Below are 22,409 nucleotides of genomic sequence, written 5' to 3'. Positions count from 1 at the left end.
TAGTGCTTTGTAGCTTGTGGTGGTATGTGCGTGCGCGGGCAGTGCCGGTGCTCGAGCACGTGGAATAGCAGCCCTCCACTGTCTGGAGCGAGGGGTAGCATTGCTCCTTTTCCGGCCTCATGCGGGCAACCAAAATAAATTTGGGGAAGGCTGCGCCTTAGTCAGTACGCGCGTGTGAGAACGTACGTACGTAAAATGAATAAAAGATTGGGTTTGTCACCGGGGACTGAGAGGAGGCCGACGGTCGGCCTGCAGACAAGGTGGCGTTGTCCCTCCACTGTCTGGAGCGAGGGGTAGCATTGCTCCGTTTCCGGCCTCATGCGGTCTCCCCTACTTCGAGGACCGAGAGTTGCCAGACCTCCGGGCGGCAACGATCTCGTCCACTCGCGACTTGGAGATGGGCATTAGTACCCTTGCTGAAAATTGTGATAACCTTGATGCTGGGTAGCTCCAAATGGATACATTGTAGTTGGAGGTCAAGTATACACTTGATGAGTCATTTAAATAGGCATCCCAATAGTACCTCATTACCAACTCATTCCGTGTTAGGCAACACATAGAAGATGGCAGGTAGACTTTCAATCTTGGCAGTTAAGGTGATTTGACATTTCCCTAATAATGCATAAGGAGACCCCCCATATGGACAATAATTCTGTGTATGTTGAGATTGGGCATGGACAATATAAAGATGCCAAACTATGACATAGAAGGATTAGGCATGCGAATTCGCAAAGGATGAAACAGATGTAGTCTACACATGTTATTCATGGGTTTCTCTAGTTTGGATATGTCAATTTTGATAATGTATGTGAGTCTTGTCAGCTTGGCAGGCCGTCTAGACTCCCATTTTCAAGAGGGGGGGCAGTGAGCACTTATCCTTTGGAAATGGTACACTCTGACATTTGGAGTCCATGTCAGAATGTTTCCTTGAGTGGAAGATGTAGGTCCTATATCATTTTTATTGATGATTTCAGTAGGATGACATAGGTGTACTTTTTGCAACATACTAGTGAAGCATTTGAAAAGTTTTGCAGTTTTAAGATATGGCAGAAAAGAAATTTGGGGGTTACATAAAATGCTTGAGATCAGATAATGGAGGAGAATTTATGTCAAATTATTTTTCTTACTACTTGAGAGACCATGGGATTAGAAGACACATTACATGCAAGTATACACCATAACAGAATGGTGTTACTATAGAAAGGAAGAATAGGATTATTACCAAAGTTGCAAGAGCTATGATGAATCAATCAAGCTCTTTTTTCCCAGCTATAGGTTAGCTAGATGTCATGTGTGCCTCAATAAATGAGTCGAGGTCTAACTCTAGTTAGGAACATGGTTAGGTTAGTATTGTGGTTTGAACTATATTGTAGTTGTGTGTAGTATGTGGGTTACTCAATGAATAATCAAGAATACTATTGAGAGCACTGTGCTCTTTGAGCTTGCCTCTCTCCATATCTCTCACTCTCCCTCTACATCTTGAACATGATATCAGAGCAGGAAGGCCTTATGTGGCAATGAGTAGAAGATGAAGAGTGACCTTGACCTACAGCTTGAAGAAGGAACCCTATGGAAGTGCATTGATAGCCACAGACTACACTTGGAATGGTATGTATCAATGTTCTTGAAGTCTACACTTGATAGAGCCTATTAGGGCTTGGAAGGAGGGGTCATTGGCCTTCACTAGAGCATGTGATGGAGCTAAACAACACCGGCACCTTTAGCAACAAATCTGCATGATCGGTCTAGACTGCACTTGTTGTTTTGGGGGTTGAATGGGCAACATTAGCAAGTGGGTACCATGACCAATGGGCTGACATACTTAGTATTATTTAGGGCCACTTGAAGCTCATTCGTAGTAGGATATATAGCAATCGTGAGTGCTCATTAGAAGGTCATCAACAACAGCCACATGGACTTCAGAAATTAGCATGGAGTTGGGAATTTGCACTTGCTTTATGGCTTACATGATCAAAGGATCTCAACCAATCATTGCTTCACTTTGGCATTACCAACATCAGGTGGATAGTTGGCAACTAGTGTGGCATAATTTATGCATGCTTGGGGCACTAGTATGAGGATCTGAAGCTTAGTTCTAAAATCTATTTATAGGCTGCAAGAAGCTTGACAGATTGCACTTGAAATCTTGGAGCATATTGAAGCTTGATTGGTACCTGTAAATGCTTGGATCTTGTCACATTAGTTATGGGATGTACTAAGCATTGATGGCTCAGATGATCTAGATCAATTTATTGCTGGTGATAATAAAATGGTGGCTCTTTACAGCCTATGAGGAGCATAGTTGACATTTTTACTTGAAGACTGGATAAGCAGCGATGCTTTTATGGCTATGCATTGACTCCCAGATGCATTTTGGCACATGTCTACCATGTTTTAAAGGTGTTTTGAGCTAAGAGCACTTTGGTTTGTGCAAATTTAATAATACTGGTTATTACAAACGGCGTCTACTATCATTGGATGTTGAGGCATACCTACATGTCCACTATGCAGTCAATACTATCTACATGTAATGCTACTATCCCTAGATGTTATGACATAGGTTTGGAGATGTTTGACATTTTTGTGAGCTAAAATACCTTGGTTAATCCTGTTTGACCAGTGTCACACTTTTACTAGATTGAAAGTTTTTGGGATTCTCATTTGTGAACTGATGTCTGCAGCATGTTTAGATGAGTTGGATTGAACTGATTATAGGGTACCAATAGATGTACATGTGGGTACTTGGATGTTATTCAGGTATCTTGACCCATGAAAGATTAACTTGGTTTGTAGGGAGTCAAGCACCATCTATTCAAATACTGTAGAGAATACATAGAGTTGTAAACATGGCAAATGTAGATAGATTTGACAATATTACATAGATAGTGGGTGAGAAGTTTGGTGCGCAGATCGGATGCTGTACGCTCGCGTAGTGAATGCCGGAAGGTCCCCAAGAACAAAAGAACTCTACTTTTTGCACAAAACTCAAGGTAAAAAGCATGCACGACATGAACAAGAGACCAATTGGGTGCAATCTCCCCCCATGCCTTGTGTGAGTGCTCCACAAAGCATGTATTTTATGTATTAATCATCTTCAAGCTCAAATAATAGCCCAAATTACAAAATAGCAAGCTTTTAGCTTTTGAGTTTGCTTTAGCACAAAATAGAAATAAAGCTAATGGGCGGTGCCCAAAGAGTCAGGCATATCCAATACAATGTCCAAGTACAAATAACATAATCGTGCACCCATGCGCATACAAATTAATAAATAAATATCCAATGCCTCAATAAATAGGTGCGATAAAATATAGGCGCCATGCCTAAGGTATGCGCCCATCAAAATATAAGTGATAACTCGAATACTCGCTATCCTTCAATGCTTTCCTCTGCCACTGCTGCTATCTCTACACATCAGCTGAAGCATTCACAATCGTTAGTGAAATAATACAATTAAACCGACAAAAGTGAATACCTAGCAGTCTTAAGCTACATAAATAAATCAACTGGTTAGAAATCAATCCTAACCTTAATTTATTACGAGTGCGTACTCTAAACTCATAAACGTTTATTAATTTAATATGCATTTTGCGGAATCACCCGCTATGGAATCACCCATGTACACACTAAATTAATGAAACGCCCGAAAAGGATAGTCGTCCCCATCAACTTCTCGCACAAAGAATCCACTTTGTGTATGAGCCTTGGTCAACAAAGTTTACGGAATCCACCGTAAAACCTCACGAAATCCATCGTGGCACGGAATCCACCGTGAAATATGCCTCTTGGCATCAAAGTTGGACAATAATAACTATGCAATATGGAAATTTTGCATGGAAAGAGTTACACACATAGGTATGACTAACGAAGACTAACTGTGATTAAGCCACTGACTACACCGACTTATTGAATATCACACACGTGTACAGCTATATCCAGCTAATGTCAATCACACACATAAAGATAGACTGATTGAAGAGTAATGGTAGCTTGATATTCTAACAAAGAAACCCAACAAAGGTTTAGCTACAACAGCTCTATACCATGAGTTTGAAAGTAAATTTGGGCAACTTGATGCTGAAGACCAATAAAGTATGGAAGGTCAAAAGATTGAATTATTTCTTAAGGCTACAAATCCCATTCTACAAGAGAAGCTTGTTGATCGCTTAGAGGATGCTACCTCCGAATCAAAAGTCAAGACTGCATGGACATATGCCACTGATGCAGTTAACATGATTGCTCGAAGAGAGCGTATGTGACTAAGATTGGGCTCTACTTCAACTCCAACAAATCTATTGATGGAGCTTGTTCCACCTTCAAAATCCGCTATTCCTTTGACTAACCAACCAACTCTTTCTTCTTCTGTTCCTTCTAAAAATGATGTCATGGATGAACTCATTAAAAGCATGTGTGGCCTTCATCTGAATCTTACAGAAATTAGTTCCAAGGTGGAGAAGCTAGATTTCAAAGTTAAAGAGCGAGGACAATCATCAACTGAAAGACCCATGAGAGAAGGCTTTAAGAGGCAATATATTTGGTGTAACAACCAACAACATGACAAGAGGGAGTGTTTTGCCTTCTGCGAGGCTGAAGCACAGAAGCTTGTCTTTTGGAAAGACGGGAAAATTCATGCACCTGAAACTGGTCTTCCACTAGAGCCAAATTTTGGCAATGGGGGAATGAAAAAAAGATTAGAAGATTTAGCTGTAAAAAATGCCTACGCAGCAATTGATGCAGCTACCTATGGGCTATAAATTGAGTCAACTAAATCTAATTTGAAAGCATGTAAAGCTAATGTGCAATCTAATGTATGGATGCAGGTTCTAGATCGAATGGAACATGGTAAAGTAGCCGAAGACGATTTGTCTAATGCTAGTCAGTGCATTTGAGGATTAATTGGTTGGAAAGAACCGGTAGATTCTTTTTCTGCCTTTGCACATTTGGCTGACGTCAATCACAAAGAAGTCTTGATTGAAGAAAAGATAACAAGAGAAGATGAACTAGGGCCTTCCTCTTCTGGCCCTCCGAAACAGGTAACTAGAAGAACGCCTGAACAACCAAAACCTGCTGAAAATATAACCCCAGACCAAGAGATGGAAGATGCGTCACAAACAAAGAAGGCTGAAGGAAAAAAGAAAGGCAAGTAGCCATGCTACAAATTGCAATGTAACATAAAATTGCAACTGATCTCAAACAAGTTCTAGAAGAACAAATTCTGGGAAGTAAAATTGAGTTCACCTTAGGTGAAATTCTTGGATTTGCCAAATGTGAATTCCATGATGTAATTATTAATGTAATCAAAAGAAAAAGACAATATATTGGTGATGATGTTGAAGAAATAGTCCATGCTTTTTTACAAGATCTTCAAGTTTTTGTGTAGGATGAAGAGAAGTTGACTGCACAAGGAATTCAACTTGAAGCAGTTAAAGAATTAATTGCAGCAGTTGAAGCTGAAGATAAAGAAGCCATGGATGCAAAAATAAAAGAAGTAAAGGCTGAAAATGTAATGGTCAACTGGTCCAAACCAGTTGGGCAACCCGCCTCTCAAAAAGAAGGTCATCTACAACACATGCATGAGGAGGAAGAAGCTCGATTCATTCCAAGCAGTCACTACTCCCGTACGTATTGGGCAAGAGCAATAATGGAGATAGTTGTCAAAATTGGAGAAAAAGAAACACCATGTATTACACTCTTAGACCATGGCTCTGAGATAAATGTGATGGCAGGGAATCTCTATGAAAGTGGCGCATGGCCCATAGTTGTTGATCTCCATTAGTTACCTGCACATTAGAATCTCTATGAAAGTGGCGCATGCTGCATGTCCTAATGTGCAGGTAACTAATGGAGATATAAAAGACAATTTTCACTTATTTGTTCAAGACTCTTGTAGTTACCCTATCATTATTGGGAAACCCTACATTTCTGAAGCCCGCTTGGAAACAAAAGCTATTGATGATGGTTCTTCTTATACTCGAATCCGAAGCAAGGATAATGAACGAGTTGTTCAATTTCTTACTGTATATGTTAACCATCATCGAAACAGAGATCGACTGCATGATTATCCTGTGCCTCCTAATGCCTGAGAATTCAAGGGTTTTCGGGCTACACTGCTGTAAATGGAGGCTATGGCAGTGTGTTATGTAAAAAGATTGTACCTCCTTATGCTACAGAAATTGTGTCTTTAGCAAATCTGCATGTATGTACAACCAATAGTATGGGTTGTTATAACTATCTTCCAGCCATGACAAAAGCTGAAAGCAAATACTTATGTCATGTAAAAAGGGTGCTGAAAACTTATGACATGATGAATGAAAATGAAGATATTTCTGGTATGTTTTTTGGACTGATTACTACTGACACACTGGGCTGAATTATATGCAGCTACTCATACAAAAAATCAGGGTGAAAATCAGCCCCAAGAAAGACACCAAGGAAAAGGGGTTTCTACTACAAGAAAATCTATCTTGTAACATCAACAAGCTTTTATTTCATCCTTTAGAGAACCACAACAAGGAAAAGAACAAATCTTCACGCAACCTCAAAGTAGATATCTCCCATGGATTTAATAGAATCAATCATAATCTTCACCATCATCACAGAATCCATCAATAGAACAAGAAACACAAAAGAAAGATACCACTTTTAAATGGAAATAATCACATAGTATTCATCTTCATTGTCTTCATAGTTCTCTCTCTCAATCTCTCATAGATAGATACATTGTTTTTTATAGAATTGACTATATCCGACTCTCTCTCTCTCTCTCTCTCTCTCTCTCTCTCTCTCTCTCTCTCTCTCTCTCCAATCAATCAATAGTACATCATCTCTGCTCTACAATACTTCATAATCACTCATAATAATCCTTCTTAGGTTGTGGATGCACCTCCCAAGAGGCATGGGAGGTATGAAAGGGCACCAGAGCCACTATAGTGTCTCTTCATAGCTCACTATTGTCTCTGTTACTTTAGTCTGCTCTTCAGTCCTCAACAGAGCTTCTTCTTCCATTTTTTTTAGCTCTTTTGAACTTAGATTCATCCTTTCCAAAAGTTAGAAAAATTTTCCAAAGTCACAAATATATTCTACATAACACTTATAGAAGATCTACAGAACAGAACAGAACAGAAACAGAGCAGAGACAAAAGCTCTACAGAGGATTACAGAAGGTCATCAAAGAACATTAGAATCTCATAACTCATACTAAAACTATTCCAAACTATCAAAAACTATTCAATAAGCTTTCAAAATATTTCAACATTCATCAATCATCAATCCATGCTTCATACAAAAGAAAATCAGAACAAAACAGAAACTAAACAGAAGGTATCAGAACCAATCAGAACCTCAATAGAACCTATCAGAACATCACAAAGCTTCATATTTCTACTGAGAATCATCATGAACTTCCAAAACATGATCAATATAATCCAAAAAACTCTCAAAAATTTCCAAAACAACCAATCGTCACTCAAAAGCCATAAAAAATCAACCATTCAGACCTAAAAAACAACAAGAATCAATAAAAAATTGTCTTTTTCCACTCTCAACAGTCAAGTTTAGAACAGTTGGCAATCATGCCCAAGAGTGCTCAAGTGGCTAGATGTAGATGACTGGTGCGGACTCATGGAGGAGGCTATAGATTCTCCAGAACGTTGGAGACAACAGTGCGAGGCGACGAGGGTACAATTGGAGGTAGGAGTCCATCATCTTGGGAGTAGCGACCACATGACTTATCTGGAGGACTTTGTAAGTTTTTCTTTTATTCTGCTTGCTTATTTTTTTGCAATATCCCTTGTGCTGACAATCGTATTTCTAATAGTTGTATTTTGTTTTCTTCGTAGCACTCCATTACAAATTGCGATCCCATCGGCCTAGAGACTCGATATGGAGAGAGACACGGTCTCATTACATTGATCGACTGATTGTACGGACACACCAATCCAGTAAGTCACTCATCTTTCTTGTTTGTGGTTTCTAATTTTAATTAAAATGCATTATTATATGGTGGACTAATGTGTAGTTGTTTCTTTTTTTGCAGAGTCCGTTCGATGCTCCTTTGCGGTGGGACGAGCTTTCAGATGGTGAGGATCTATAGCTCACCCTTGGATCCGTGGAGTACACATCCTCTTCTTTTTGGTCATGTGATTTATGTAGGTATTTTCTATGCACTATAATGTAAAACTTTTTGCTAAACTTTCTAGAGTTCCTCCAACATCTTGGACATTGTCCGCAGACAATGAACAAGAACTATGCCATGTGTTTGACAAGCTTCCTAGAACTATGCCATGTGTTTGACACATGATTGGACGCATGCAACACACTTAAGAGTGGGGCCTGTGAGCTTACCTTGATGCTCGATCGAGTTCCCTCCTCTCTCTTGCACTCCGGTAGCTCCATGATTCTTGATGCTAGCTCAAGCATCCTCAAGCCTCCTCCATCTCCAAGCTTCATCCTCCATAGCCGTATGCGCAAGAGAAGGGAAGAGAAGAGAAGAGAAGAAAAGGGGAGGAGATGGTGAAGAGCTTCACCCTCTAATCCCTCACTCCACACACACTCACTCCCTCACGCTCTCACACTCCCTCTCTCAAGAGCACACACAAGCAAGAAGGAGAGAAGAAGAGAGGAAGAAGAAGACTCTTTTTTCCACGCACCAAAGAATGAGCTTCTCATTCACTTTTCAACTTTATATACAAAGCCCTAATTCCTTTGTGGGCGGTCATCCCCTTTTCCCTCTTTTACATGGCCGGCCATAGCCTAGGGCCTTTTTCCCACTTCCCACCATTCTAATTTATCCTATCCCCAACTAATGCATACAGTTTGCACAGGAGCGAGCCTGGCACTCTTTTACAAAGATTCGGGAGTGCTCCCACATTTTAATGGTGAGACCTTTTTCTCTTTTGTTGTCTCGGGCCGACACCGAGGCTTTCTGAGGGTCGTGCCCAAACATTTAAATTTTTCAGGGAGACTGGTTACCGGTCAAGGCGCCTTTTTCTACTTTTATCTTGCGCCTTTTTGCTATTTCCCTTTTTTTTTTTCCATTTTCTGCTCCGCTGTGCTACGAGAAACACGGTAACATTACCCCCCTTCTAGCCAAGTGCCATTCCCATGGCACTGCGGTGGGACGTAGTGGCTAGTTAGGTCGGCTGCTAGGCGAGACATGTAGGTGGGTGACACTGCTTCCAAGGTGGTTGGGTGAATGATAGGTGATGGAGTTTAAGGATGATGACGAGGAAAGGTTCCGGCGTGCTTTAGGCTCCATGAAGATACTCGGCATCTTTCACACTGTTGTGGCACCCCTTATGTAGTTGGTCGTCTTTTGAGTATCCGAAAGGCTTGAAGCAATAAGCAATCCCTTAGGAGGATGGTATTGGAGGGATTTATTTTGGGGAAACCCCCCGAACGTTGTTTGCCTTGAAAATCCATGGCTTTGATTGAAGATCCTTGTCTTTGAGTTGAAGGTCTTCAGTTTTGAGTTGAAGGTCTTCAGGCTTGTGGAATCAATAAGCGATCCATAGATCTTGAGGCGTTGGGCATGGATCATTGGACGATGAGGTTCCAAGATCTATGCCAATGGCAGTTCTACCTTGACTTGGTTCAATCATGGTAGCCATCAGCAGGCAGATGGCTGGATGTCGGCACATGAAAATAAGTTTTGATCATGAAAGGATGCCGTGAGTGATCCTCTTCCGCGGGTAGCCATTTCTTGAAACTCGAACATAACCTGCAAGAAAAGTTGTGCACTCCCTAAGGGGTAGTGTATGGTGCCCGTGGCAGTGGAACTGGGAGATGGGTCTAACCTTGGGCCCAGGCCCTTGGTAATGTCTCACACTTGAGGACCCAGTTCGTGCTTCATTGGAGGTGCGGTGCAAGTCTTAGGGTGACAGGTCTGAAAGTCCTGCCCTTGATGTGCCCTAAGTGTGAAGTGGGGAGGGGGCTAGGGATAACCCTAGGTGCAGTGATTGTGGTGCTTCTTTCTTCTTCTTCTTTTTCTCTTTAAAAAAAAAAAACATCAAGAGGCGTATACATGGAGACATGTGATACAAGGGCATGACGGGAGTTTACTCCTCATCATCTGAATGGCGGGTAGGGGATGGCGGAGGGTGGGGGGCCTTGTTAAGGAATCTATGACTCAACAAGTAGCCCTTGAGGTTGAGGCAGGTTTTGAGAGTGGTGGTAGAAAGGAAGGGGTGGTTGCACTGGGTGAATTTGCTGTCGCTCATATCTTTGAGCAGTGCAACACAAAAAGATGGCAAAAGAGAAGCGTGCATCATGAGGCGAGTCATGGTGCTGCTATCTATGGCGTTGGGGTCGAAATAGAGGGGTGGGAGGTGGCGTCCTTGAGGTGCGGGCTCTTGGTGGACTAGGATCCTAATTAGTCTAAGATAATTACAAGTGGTTATGAAGGCGGGGTCAGGACAGAGGTAAACTCGCTAAGAAATCTATCTATAGAGCTGTACAAATTAGGGAGGGTGAAGAGAAGGGCGTCCCTATGGGAGGTTCTATTGGTGTTATAGATAATGGGAAAGTCAAACTTGCTGTGGATGGACGACCCCTACCCTTCGAGGATACGGCATGAAAGTAGGGTCATTTCTCTCAGAAGGGAGGGTGTTGCAAAATGCCATCCACGAATCGAGGTTGACGTCAAAAATGTGTCTTCTCCAGGTGGGTTGGCAATTATAGCCTTCCACCGATCTAGGCACCTGGAGAACTTTATCCTACCAGAATTCGCGGTCCTCAGCTCTCCAAGCAGTTGGGTGGGTCTCTCACTCCGCTAACCACTTGGCCTTGAGCCTTGTACCCATAGCGATGACGTTATTTACAAGCTGAATGGGCAGTACTCTGTTCAAGATAGCGGGAAACTCAAAGCGCAAGTCGAAGGGGTCGCGATTATATTCATGTTGTTCCCAGATAATCAATTCGGCATGGAATTCAGCAGGGGGATCTTGAGGGCGCGGTAGGAGAGGGGCAGGTTGTCTTGGAATAGGTCTAACATTCAGCTTTTTCCTTGCCTTCTCTACCATTTCTTTCCTGCGGTTAGCCTGGGCTGCTTTTCTCTCAACAGACGTATCAAGGGGCTGCACTTCCGCTTGTTGTGGCTGAGGGGGTGATGGGACGTATTCCTCCTCCTGAGGTCCCAGATCGAACTCCGGTTCACCCCCTTCTCCTTGCACATCTTCTTGTGCCTTCGCCTCTGTGAAACCGAGTTCATCTATTGCCTGCGCCGTCAGGCCTACCTGTGCAAGATATCCTCTTTGCTCCTCTAGGCTCTGCGGCGGGCCTCCTAGCTGGCAGTGGCACGTGCATGCCTGCTATTAGAGCTCTGCGTGCAATGGTTAGCTTCTTCTCCAAGCTGATCATTGGCTTCGTTTCCTTCCAGTTTGGTGGAGTGGAGCAGTGTATTGAGGAAGGTGTGCTGCTGGGCTATCATGGAGAGCTGGGCTGCCTCTGCCTGATTCTCAGCCAGCACCCTATCTCCTTCGACTTTGGCTAGCCGGCGTGCCAAGTCCCGTATTCTCCCCTCATTGTAATCAGCCCATTCTTTTGCTCTTTTTTCCATATCTTCCAGGCTCACCCCCTGATGGAGGGTCATAGCCATGAGTTGTTGCTACTGGGCTTCGAGCTCACGGTGCAGGCAGGACTGCTCCTGGCATTCATCAGTGATCTGTGCATTTAGCTGGTCCACCTTCACCTGCATCCTTTGCACCTGCTCTTCCCTTAACTGGTCCAGCTCTGCAGCCTCCTGTCTGATCTTGTCAAGCTGGCTTTGTGCTTCCAGGTTGACTGCAGATAGCAAATCATTCTTGTGCCGAAGGTGAGCATTGGTCTCCCTCTCCCCGTTGAGACGCTTCATCAAGATTTTTCTCCTTCCTTCCCAAGCAGCGTCACGTTCCTTCAGGGCCCTTAATTCCTCTGTCTGCTTATTGCTGGCTTCCTCCCTGAGTGCAGCGATCTCCCTTTGGTATTTTGTTATCTGCTTTGTTCTCTCCAACTGGAGAGCGGCTCGTGATTCTCGTTCTGCTGCCAGCTCCTCCACGACTGTCCTCCTTTCTTCCCTGGCCCTTTCTAACTGCGAGAGCAGCTCCTTAACATATTCGTCGTATTGGCCTGCTGGAGGTGGGGGGTGGGACATGGTGGTGGTGGTGGTAACAACGTCTTTTGTTTTCTGCCTCTTCAGCTCTGACCTTGGCTCCAGTTCAGCCGTGGTGGCTTCCCTTTTGACTCCTGATGCTGGGGTGGCCACGGCCGCTTCTCTTGCCAGCTCCCGTTCCACCAAGAATTGTAGCCAAGTGACCACATTGCTCTCATCGACTTTTGGGGTGGAACCTTGGGTGGCGGTGGCAGGGGGCGTCATCATGATAGGAGTGGCTGACATGGAAGGTATGAAGAGGGGGGGAGTTGGCATCATCAGATCTTTTCCTTTTCCTTCTACTGGGGGAAAGGGTGCAATTTTCGGTACACTGGTACTGGAACCAGGTGCCTCCGTTCGGTGTGGGCTCTCTGCGCCTTCCTCGTCTCTTTTGTGCTGCTCCTCCATGGAGCGACGGGTGGCCAGCTCTATTTCTTCCTCTTCCTTCCTTCTCAGCTCCTCTTCGGTCTTCTTTTTTCTCTCCTTCTCATCCTTGACTGACTCCCTTCGAGCCCTCTCCAGATCTTCCTTTTCTTTCTTCTTTCGCTCCTCTTCCCTTTTTCCATGCAGGGCTTTGGTTTGTTGTTCCGCGTGCCTCTGTGGGGTGCTCTGGGATTCTCTCTCTTCGTCTGCGTCCGTCTCCGTTTCATCTGATGACCTTCGTTGCTCTTTTGTGTGAGGTGGGGATTCTGACAGTGATTCGTCACTTCCTTCATCGCCTCCCTTCTTGTCTCCTCCTTCTCGTCCTTGCCCTAGTGCTTCCTCGATGATGGCTATAAGGACACCTCCAAACCCTATGGTTGCGGCTTTGGAGGATGATGCCTTGCGGGTTGATCAGGACGACGGGGACTCCCCTCCAATGGCTCTTCCTCCTGTTGTTGCCAGGGCCTTAGCCAAAGCCTCTATTGTTTTCCTCACAAATCCATTAAGGTTCACCTCATCCAGCGATTGCGCCACAATGTTGTCGAGCAGAGGTACATTGATTCAGCTCATTATGCTATTGTACCTCTAGCTTGAGAACAAGGCGTGCACCATCTTTGCCTGCAGCTGGATTTCTGGGTTGGGGATGTTTGCCAGGCTAATTCCATCATTGGTATGGACCTTCACCTTGTCCATTCCCAACATGGCGTAGATGTCTCTTTTCGGCTTTCTTTCCACCTTATTCAGCAGCCCTAGTTCCCTTTCCACTAACTCGGGGGTCAACTCGATCTGCACCTATCTGGTGGCTTCATTGTCACGCATCGTGATGGTGCCTCTGTTCCTATTGAAGGTGTGCAAGAAGTCAGCGCATTGGGTGTAGTCCACCCTCCGGCCCACTGCGTCCAAGTACTTCTGCAGGTGGCACTGATCTATGATTTGGCGTACTGCCGGCTCTTCGATGGCCACGTCTTCAAGGTTGAAGACGTGACGGAACTTCAACTGGTTGAAGGCTCGCGTCTCCACCGTAAGACCGTACTTCACTTGCTCCTCCTCCGAGAAGGGGAGCTTGCCCGCTTTGTCCTGGCTTGCCATGATCGCTACCTGCAAGTTCAGCCATTTCCACTTTTAGTGCTTTTTGACAACTAATTTACTGGAGGAATAAAAGCGTGGCAGATTTTATTGAACATAGCCTTAACTTTGCTTTTCAGACTTTTACCATCACATCTTACCCTTGCATTTCAAATTTAACTGACGTTTCATACTTGGTTTACTTTTTAGATTTTCCTTGTTTATTTTTTACATTCCACCTTATTACCCCCTTCCCCCTTTGGGACGAGAAGAATCCGTCCTAGGATTGGAGGTTGAGGGGCCAAGGGCGTTCAGCATAAAGGGCATCGGTCTATTTGTGCAGGAGCCAGGCGTAGAAGTTGGGGTTATACTCTAGCTGAGCTTCCCTTTCTAATTCGAATGAGCGGATACCGACATGCGTGATGTATGTCAGAACATCAGTTAGGATATTGCCAGAATCGACCCTACTTGCAATGTGGAGCTCTTTCTTTGTTAAGAGGTGGTCAAGGTAGGGATGCCCCTTGATGTGCTCGTCCATGGGTTGCCCACAAAGAGTGGTTAACACTCTATATGAGGTAGGCGCGACGTAAGTGGGATCATACTAGGCTGTTTTGATGGCTCGGCGTTGCTCAGCGTTGGTCATTATGTGACATCCGTTAGAGCGTACCACTGTCTCAAGAAGGGTGATCCAGTATCAGCAAGGTGGGATAACCTTGCGATCTCTTGGTCAGTGATAGCAGAAGTGGTCCGTGGATCGTATGACGTAACGAGACATTGCTTAATGGCTTGCTCTTTGGAGACCTCGTTACCGAGCAACTCAGCAGGCAGAGCGAGAAGCCTGTGCAAAGGCGAATTCAAAAGTCTCCCAAGAGCAAGGCATATTGCGCACTTCCATTGCAAAGGGTTCCTCTAATAGACCCAAGTCCAAGCGGTCATAGCTGAGGGCTAGTGACACGAAGGTGGCATCGAGCTGTTTGATGCAGTCCACCACATCATCTCCGCTATCCTCCGCAAGGTCAGCGGCGCTAGCGCTAGAAATGACTTTCGTTCATAGGAGGGCGTAAGGTTGATGGGTGGTTGAGGTTTGCTAGAACTAGAGGCTTTGACAGTACATAGTTGCGGTTGGGAGTTTTCTTGAGCCTGCAACTGGGTTGTTTGGAAGATGGGCGTGTTAGGATCAGTCACAGTAGCTGGGCTACTGCAGTTGGCTTTGCTACGGAGAGTCGGATTGACTTGGTTGGATGATGCCACCTGTGATGGTGGCTAGTGCTTGGGCCGATAGGTTTGCGTGACTATCTTGGGCCGAAGCATAGATGAGTCGGATGGCTGGGGCTCTGGAGAGCACTGCAGCCTATGGTTTTGAGGTGTTGGGGGGCGTGGGCTAATCAAGCTTGAGGGTGGTGTATGACTAGTGCCTTTGGCCGCAGGGGCCTTAGGGATCCACAGTGAGGCATTTCCCTCATAGTAGCCTTGCGCACGCAAGAGGGTTTTAGGGACCCATCTTTGCTTAATCACGCAGCTCTTCATGTGATTGCATCTTGGCCTCCTAGGTTTAGAGTTCTGGGTGTTATGCGAATAGGTGCGTCTAGTCCTAGGCGGTTCTCGAGGCTGTTTAGGCACCCATTGACAGCGAGGTTGTTGGGCCCTTACTTTGGTTGATGCAGTTTGCGGTTTATGGAAGTCGAGGAGCGATAGACACGCCCTACCCCCTCCTTAATCTTGCCTACGGATGTTTCTATCGGTGGCCCTGGGATGGTGATGGTGTCGCGCAGCCCTTGCTGAAAGCTGTGACAATGCACACGTTACCGATTGCTAGGTGGATGCGCTGTGGCTCATAATCAACATTGCAGTGAGTCTGCTTTTTGAAGATTCACCCTAGCAGTGATTCCATGCCTGCGTCTGTAGCGCTGGGCAACACATAAAACAGCATTGGAATAGTCTCAGACTCGATAGAAACGGTGACTCTGCACTTGTCGAGAAGTGAGTAAGATTGAGCCCCATATGGGCTTAATTTGGCAGTTGTGGGTTGAAGTAGTGGTTTGCCAAGTTGGATCCAATGCTTGTGCGTTAAGACATTGAAGTCTACTCCCTCATCAATCAAGGTGTTGAAAGTGCATGTTTGCTTGGCAGTGACCGTGACACGGAGGTAAGCGGTTTCTACAGCTTCCTCATCATCATCGTTGATTTCAATGATTGTGGCTGCTCGTATTTTGACCGGCGGTTCTAGCATTGGTGGCTCATGCAAAGGATGAGTGGGAGGGAAGTACTTCTTGACACGACTGCCATTGAAGAAGCCTATTCCTTCACCGTCTAGGATCTCGAGCTTGACATTGCCGGTTCGGTTGATTGCCCAAACCTTGAAGGGTCCGAGACCTCTGAATTTCATCTTTTGCTTATGTCCTTTAACTGAGTAGAGGAGCACTAAGTCACCCTCCTCAAACTCACGCTGGTTGACATGCTTGTCAAACCAGCCTTTGCGTCGGGCTTTCTCGCAGATAAGCGCGTGGGTGGCTAGAAGAAGAGTCTATGATAGGCATTCCAACTCGACTAGGCATTGCGTCCATGCTTCCTTCCCTTCCCATAGTTCTTGGAGTGCTATTCTCAAGCTAGGGACGAAGAATTATAATGGTAGAATTGCTTCAATCCCATAGGTCAGCCTAAAGGGAGTTTGGCCGACAGCCGTTTTATAAGCTGTACGGTAGGCCCACAAGGCTGCCATCAACTTGTTGCCCCAGTCGCTTCGTGAGGCTGAGACTACTTTAGTCAGGACATTGATAAGAATTTTGTTAGTTGATTCTGCCTAGCCATTAGCCTGAGGGTAGTATGGTGAGGATTTGCGATGGATGATGAGAAAGGTGGATAGGAGATGTGCTATCACTTTGTTGATAAAGTGTGTGCATTGATCGCTAACCAGTTCGATGGGGCAACTGAAGCGTGATATCACTTACTCCCATAAGAACTTGGCAGTCGTCCTAGCGTCATTTTTTCGTGTGGCTCTTGCCTCTGCCCATTTCGTGAGGTAATCCGTGGCCACCACGATGTACTTGGCTTGTGAGTATTGCGCCGCGGGGCTGATGGGTCCTATGAAGTCAATTTCCCATTTTTCGAAGGGTTGGTGAGCAATAATTGGGGTTAACTCCATTTGATCCTTACGAATTGGGACTTTTGTCCTTGGCACTTGTCACAATGCTTGACGAATCGCTTGGCGTCGTGGAAAAGTGTGGGCCACCATAGTTGGGACTGCAGCACCTTTCCTGCTGTCGTGTCTCTGCTAAAGTGTCCTCCTGCAATGCCGTTGTGCGCCTCTGAGAACACATCATGCATCTCATGCTCACACACGCACCAACACAGCAATCCGTCTTGCTCCAGCCTATAGAGTTGGCCTGCAATCAGCTGGTAGGGCTGGATCTTCAGGATCAAGCGCCTAAGTTGTGCCTTTTCTATTGGTCGCTCAGGTATTCTGTGCTCGAGCACTTGGACTATGTCGTCTGCCCAGTATGGCGTCAGATCAGCCTTAAATAGATCTCTCTCGCTGGACAGGTGGAATAAGTGGGCGTCAGGTAACTCGTCAATGATGCCTTGTTCAGCGGCTTCACCTGTGGGTATACGGGACATGTGATCAGCCATGTAATGTTGCTTTCCCTTTCGTACTACCAAGGAGAAATCGAACTCTAGGAGCAGGAGGAGCCATCGAGCTATGCATCCTATAGCACAAGGTTTGTTCACCAAATAGAGCAGGGCTTGATGGTCCACGAAGAAGATGAAAGGTGTGGCCAATAGATAATGCCAGAATTTCTTCATGGCGAACACCATGGCTAATCCCTCCCTTTCTATTGTTGAATAATTCATCTCCGTCTCAGTGAGTTGTCTGCTAGCAAAGCTCATGGGGTAATCTAAGTTATGCTCACCAGGTTGGCACAACACTACCCCCACGGCAAACTTAGAAGCATCGATGTGCACGTGGAAGGTAATGGTCCAATCTGGGGCTCGTAGAATTGGTGCTGTTGTTAGAGCCTTTTTCAATTCTTCGTATGCCCGTTGGCATGCCTCGGTCCACTCGAAGACAATCAGCAGCTTGTACAATGGCCTGGCGATCAGTGCGTAGTTCAGCACAAACCACCGATAGTATCCTGTGTGACCTAAGAAGCATTGAACTCCCTTGTAATTAATTGGGGGTGGAAGGTCAACAATAACCCAGACCTTCGAGAAGTCAGTGGCAATGCCGTTCTTCGACACCATGTGTCCTAAGATGCATCCGTGCTTCACCCAAAACTGACACTTCAAGGGGTTCAAGGAGAGACGATATAAGTGGCATCGTTCAAAAATTGCGTAGAGTTTGTCTAAGTGTTCGATACAGGTCGAATGGACACACAGATCGTCGACAAAGACCTCTAACTCCTTGCGAAGCATGTATTTAAAGATGGTGTACATGAGGCGTTGGAAAGTGGCAGGGGCATTGGTCAACCCGAAGGGCATGACTATGTATGCAAAGACGCCCCACTCAGTGGCAAAGGCGGTGTTGTGCCTGTTTGCAGGATGCACTTGCACCTGGTTGTACCCTGCAAAGCCATCCAGAAAACTGTAGGCTTCCTTGCCTGCCACCCTCTCAAGCATGTGCTCGGTGTACGACAAGGGATAGCTGTCTCTCTTCGTAGCAGCGTTCACCTTCTTGTAATTGACGCACACTCGAATTTTTCCGTTCTTCTTCATCACAATGACTATGGGTGATACCCAGTCTGTGTGCTCAATTTCGTAAATGAATCCAGCTCTCATCAGCTTGTCAATTTCCTCTTTGACAGCATGAGCATGTTTTGGATTCATGGGGTGCGGTTGCTACTTGACTGGCATTGCATCCGACGTCGTGGGTATGTTGTGAGTCACAACACTTGGATCTACCCCTCGTAAGGACCAGGCAAATACGTCTATGTACTCCCGCAAGAGAGCGACAAGACTCAACTCTTCTTTACTAGTCAAGTCATCGGCAATGAACATTGGTCGGGGTGTCTCCCCTTCCAGGGCTAGGTTTACCTCCTTGACCTTGGCTGGTCCTTCGATTGGTTCGCTCGTCTGCCCTCGACTCTTGGCACCTAACAGGACCACCACCTTATCCCCTTTTTTGAATTTAGTGAAGCGTTTAGGGAGGTCCTGCGGTTTCCGCTATTCTTTTGATCGTGTATCCCTAGGGTGCTTTGCCTTATCCTGCCTTAACCGTCTGTGCCTTAGGTGGATGGATAAGTCCCCCTTGGTGTGTCTGGTCATGGGCGGCCTAGGGATCTCTAGGTCACTATCTGAAGTAACTTCTGATTCAGAGTCAAACCCTCCATCTTCGCTAGAAGAGGTGGTCTCCCTTGGTGGCCGCAGTTCAGATGGCGATTTGGTTCTAAGTATTGATGTCATTCCTGGTTGGGTTAGGCCTGCTTGCTCAAGGTCTATGGCTCCTATGCATTCCAACCAAGCACAGTCACATTTCATGTGCATGACTCCTTGCTCCATTTTAAGGGCCTGCCTTTTCTACGGCTTGGCATCTACTCATATCTGCTCAATTTCTCATCCTTCAGTGTCGTATTCTATGGTATCCACTTCACCCTCGCTCTCATCACTGAAGGATTGGCAGTCTTCGTATTCATCGCAGGAATCTTTGTCATTTGACTGCTCATCGTCTCCTAGGGTTTGGTATGCCTCGTGTCGTTGGTCAGGAACCAGGGCCCAGTTATACATGAGGTTCAACTCGTGCACCCTGGTCCATTGCCACTTGGAATCCTCTAAGAGATCCTGGAGTGGTTTGAAGTTGGCAGCTGGGTTGCCAGCTAGCTGGTCCGTTAGGTATTCCAGTACCCCCTGGAGTTCCCTTTTGTTGGATGGCACTTGGAAGGTGACAAGCTTAGGCTTTCCATGGAGGCCTACTGCCATCATGTAGACTGGTGTAGAGAGTGCTTCATCGGTCTTGCCGATCATTTTGATGGCCTGCTCATACGCCTCATGGTCTGAGAATGGCAGGTCAACTGTAGCGAGAACGTGCATCCAGTCCCACTCATCCTCTGGGCATGGGATATACTTGGTCAAGAACCCATAGGGCTTCTTGACATGAGCATTCCCCTTGAGCATAGCAGAGATGGTGTCTAGGTCGACTGGTGAGGTCTTCCAAGTGTCCATCTCTATTCTTACAGCGTCCGTTCTATTTCCAAGGAAGATCAAGCCGTTACCCCAATCTTCGATGACTCTAGCGTTGCGCATCCAGGGTCGGTCTAATAGGACATCGTAGTCCACTCCCTTCATGACTATAAAGTCGACAGAGAACTGGATACCTGCGATCTTTACTGGCCAATTCTTCAATACCCCGAATGGCTTCACTCTCATACCATTTGCTAGCATGACATTAAACCTAGCAGCTTTGACAGGCAGGTTTTCCTAAGTCTGAAGCACTGCGTGGCTGAGCACACTAACCCCAGCTCTAGTGTCCACGATTCCCTTCCTTGTTGTGTCCCCCAGGGCTAGGACCGGCAGGACTGTGTGCATCTCAGAGCCTTCCCAAAAGGCATTGACGTGCAAAGATCTAGGCACAGAGTGCAGCGTCAAACTTGGCAATTGCGTTTCTGCATCCTGGTCTCGAGGTTCTGCCGTGACCTGCCCTTGTGATCCTTCGACCCACTGCTTAAGGTCTTGCCATAGGGCAGGGTGTTGCTTAAGCAGATCTCCCAGGCTAAGTGTTACGGGGGTAGTCACTAGCATGGTCAGGAGATCGTTAGATACTCGTCCTTCCTTTAGCATAGACTGTCCGGGCCAATGGCCGCGACTGATCTGCGGCTCTGTTGCGTCTAGGCTTGGTCTTAGCGGCACTGCTTGCGGCACAGTTGCTTCTGCCGACTTAGGTTGAAGCGGTGATATTGGCATGCTCACACTGGAGAGATCATTAATCTCGTCCTCTACGATGGGCTCAGCGTCTTTGAGATGCTGTTGAGCCTCCCTCACCCATTCTTTCACCTTTTCTATGGACTCTAATTTTTGCTTAAGATGTGGGTATTCCCCTACCTTTGCGCTTCTCTTTTCGGTTGTCTTAGGGGCTGAAGTCTCTGCCTCCGCGTCTGAGACCTTCTTCCCCGTAGGTAGAGTCGTAGCACTCTCGGTCTTTAGTGTGATCTTAGCTTTCGATCTCTTCTTTTTTCACCTGCGGCTTTTCTTTCCTATTGAGGTTGCGTCAAGATTGCTAGGTCCCGGTAGAGAGATGCCGGCCTGCTTTGTTTGGGCTCGGGTCATAACCCGTAAGGGAATAGGTGTGGCCTCCCCATCGGGGTTTTCGACACCAAACAACCCCAATGGGACTCAGTGCAAATTGGTTGAGCTAGAGGACGGCTTCCGCTTTGGGCAGTTTATGAAAAGATGGGTGATTCCACACTCTGTGCACCTTTGGTCAGCCTTGTCCCTGTTTTGCTGCTCTCTTTCAGGGCAGCGTGATGAGACATGACCGGGGTGTGCGCAAGTCCAACAAGTGACTGGATCCTATTGGCTGCCCTCCTAGGCCTCTACCCCGTCCTCGTCCTAACGCCATCACCGGCATGGGTTGATAATCCATGAGAACCACGTTGCCATTGTCGTCATGTGAGACATAAGGGTATATGTAGGTCTCTTCATCATTCGGCTCTTCCACATAGTGTACTGGAGCGTCGCTCAGTGGGTGGGTCACATAAGGACCAGGCGGTCTAGGAATGCCTGTAGGATTTATGTCCATTCTAGGGACGACTGGTTTCATATCGTTAGGCGCGGGTAGAGCCAATGGGGCTCCCCTTCTGAAGAATGGCTGCGGCCTGTTAGCTAGATAAGGCTGGCTGTAGGGTTGCGAGTATGGAAGTCTTCTTGGTAGTCTGCAATGTGCAATATCATGGCTGAACCTACCGCAGTCAGCGCAAGGTCTTGACCTAGGGTCTTGACACACGCCCAGCAAGTGGTTTTGTACTTCAAGTGCAAAAATTCAATGTGAGTGCCGCAAGAAATTTCTCGGCATCTTACTCACTCTCGCTCGTTTTGGCCCTGATAGGCTTTGTTGCTCAAGTCCTGGCCGTTCTAGTAGGTTCTAGGGTCTGCGCTGCTTCTTACCGTTCACTGGGGGGGGTCGATCACAGGTCCTCCGATTGGATTTCCATTCTCAACGTGTTAGATCGTTGGGGAGTGCTCCAGCACTGTCCCCCTGTACCTTGGTCTTGACTCCTAAGTCGGGAACTGCCTACAAGGCGTTCGCCATGTTGTCCTGGAACGGGTTGCGCTTCTAGTCGCTCGTGGGGGTCAAGTTTTGATGTTTTTTCCCATTTTTTTTCAAGGTGTGTCTGACTCTGGGAATCAGACGTCCGATTTACCAGTGGTCTGACTCTAGTGGTTTGATTCTAGGAATCGGACCAGGTGGGTCCGAGTTTGACCGTCCGAGTCTCAAAATCGGACGGGGGTTAGGTGTCCGATTTTTGAAAATCGGACAAGTGGTCCGATTGGACCAGGCATGTGGTTCGATTACTGACGTGTCCTAATTCGTGAGTCCGATTTCCTCGATCGGACAATCGGACAAGTAGTCCGATCGGACGGGGTTGGTCCGAGTGTCTGAGTGTCCGAGTGTCCGAGTCTGAGCATTCGAGTCCGAGTGTCCCAGTCGGACGGGTTGGTCCAATCAGACGGTTGTCCAAGTGTCCGAGTTCGAGCATCCGAGTCCGAGCATCCGAGTGTCCAAGTGTCCGAGTCGGACGGGTTGGTCCAATCGGACGGTTGTCCGAGCGTCTGATTCTCCAAATCGGACGTCCGATTCTGAGAATCAGACCCT

At 46.3% G+C, this 22,409-nt stretch overlaps 1 pseudogene; it reads right to left on the bottom strand.

Annotated features, from left to right (window-relative positions):
- Window positions 1-252: 252 nt before the first annotated feature.
- LOC148016683 (signal recognition particle RNA) lies at window positions 253-468 on the bottom strand (annotated as a pseudogene).
- Between the last annotated feature and the right edge of the window lie 21,941 nt (window positions 469-22,409).

This window comes from Lygodium microphyllum, chromosome 23 (genome assembly GCF_053477565.2).
Source record: "Lygodium microphyllum isolate KBCC chromosome 23, Lygodium_microphyllum_v1.1.10, whole genome shotgun sequence".
Lineage (NCBI taxonomy): Eukaryota > Viridiplantae > Streptophyta > Polypodiopsida > Schizaeales > Lygodiaceae > Lygodium > Lygodium microphyllum.
The sequence above is the reverse complement of the archived record's forward strand: the minus strand, read 5'-3'. Positions and strand labels throughout refer to the sequence as shown.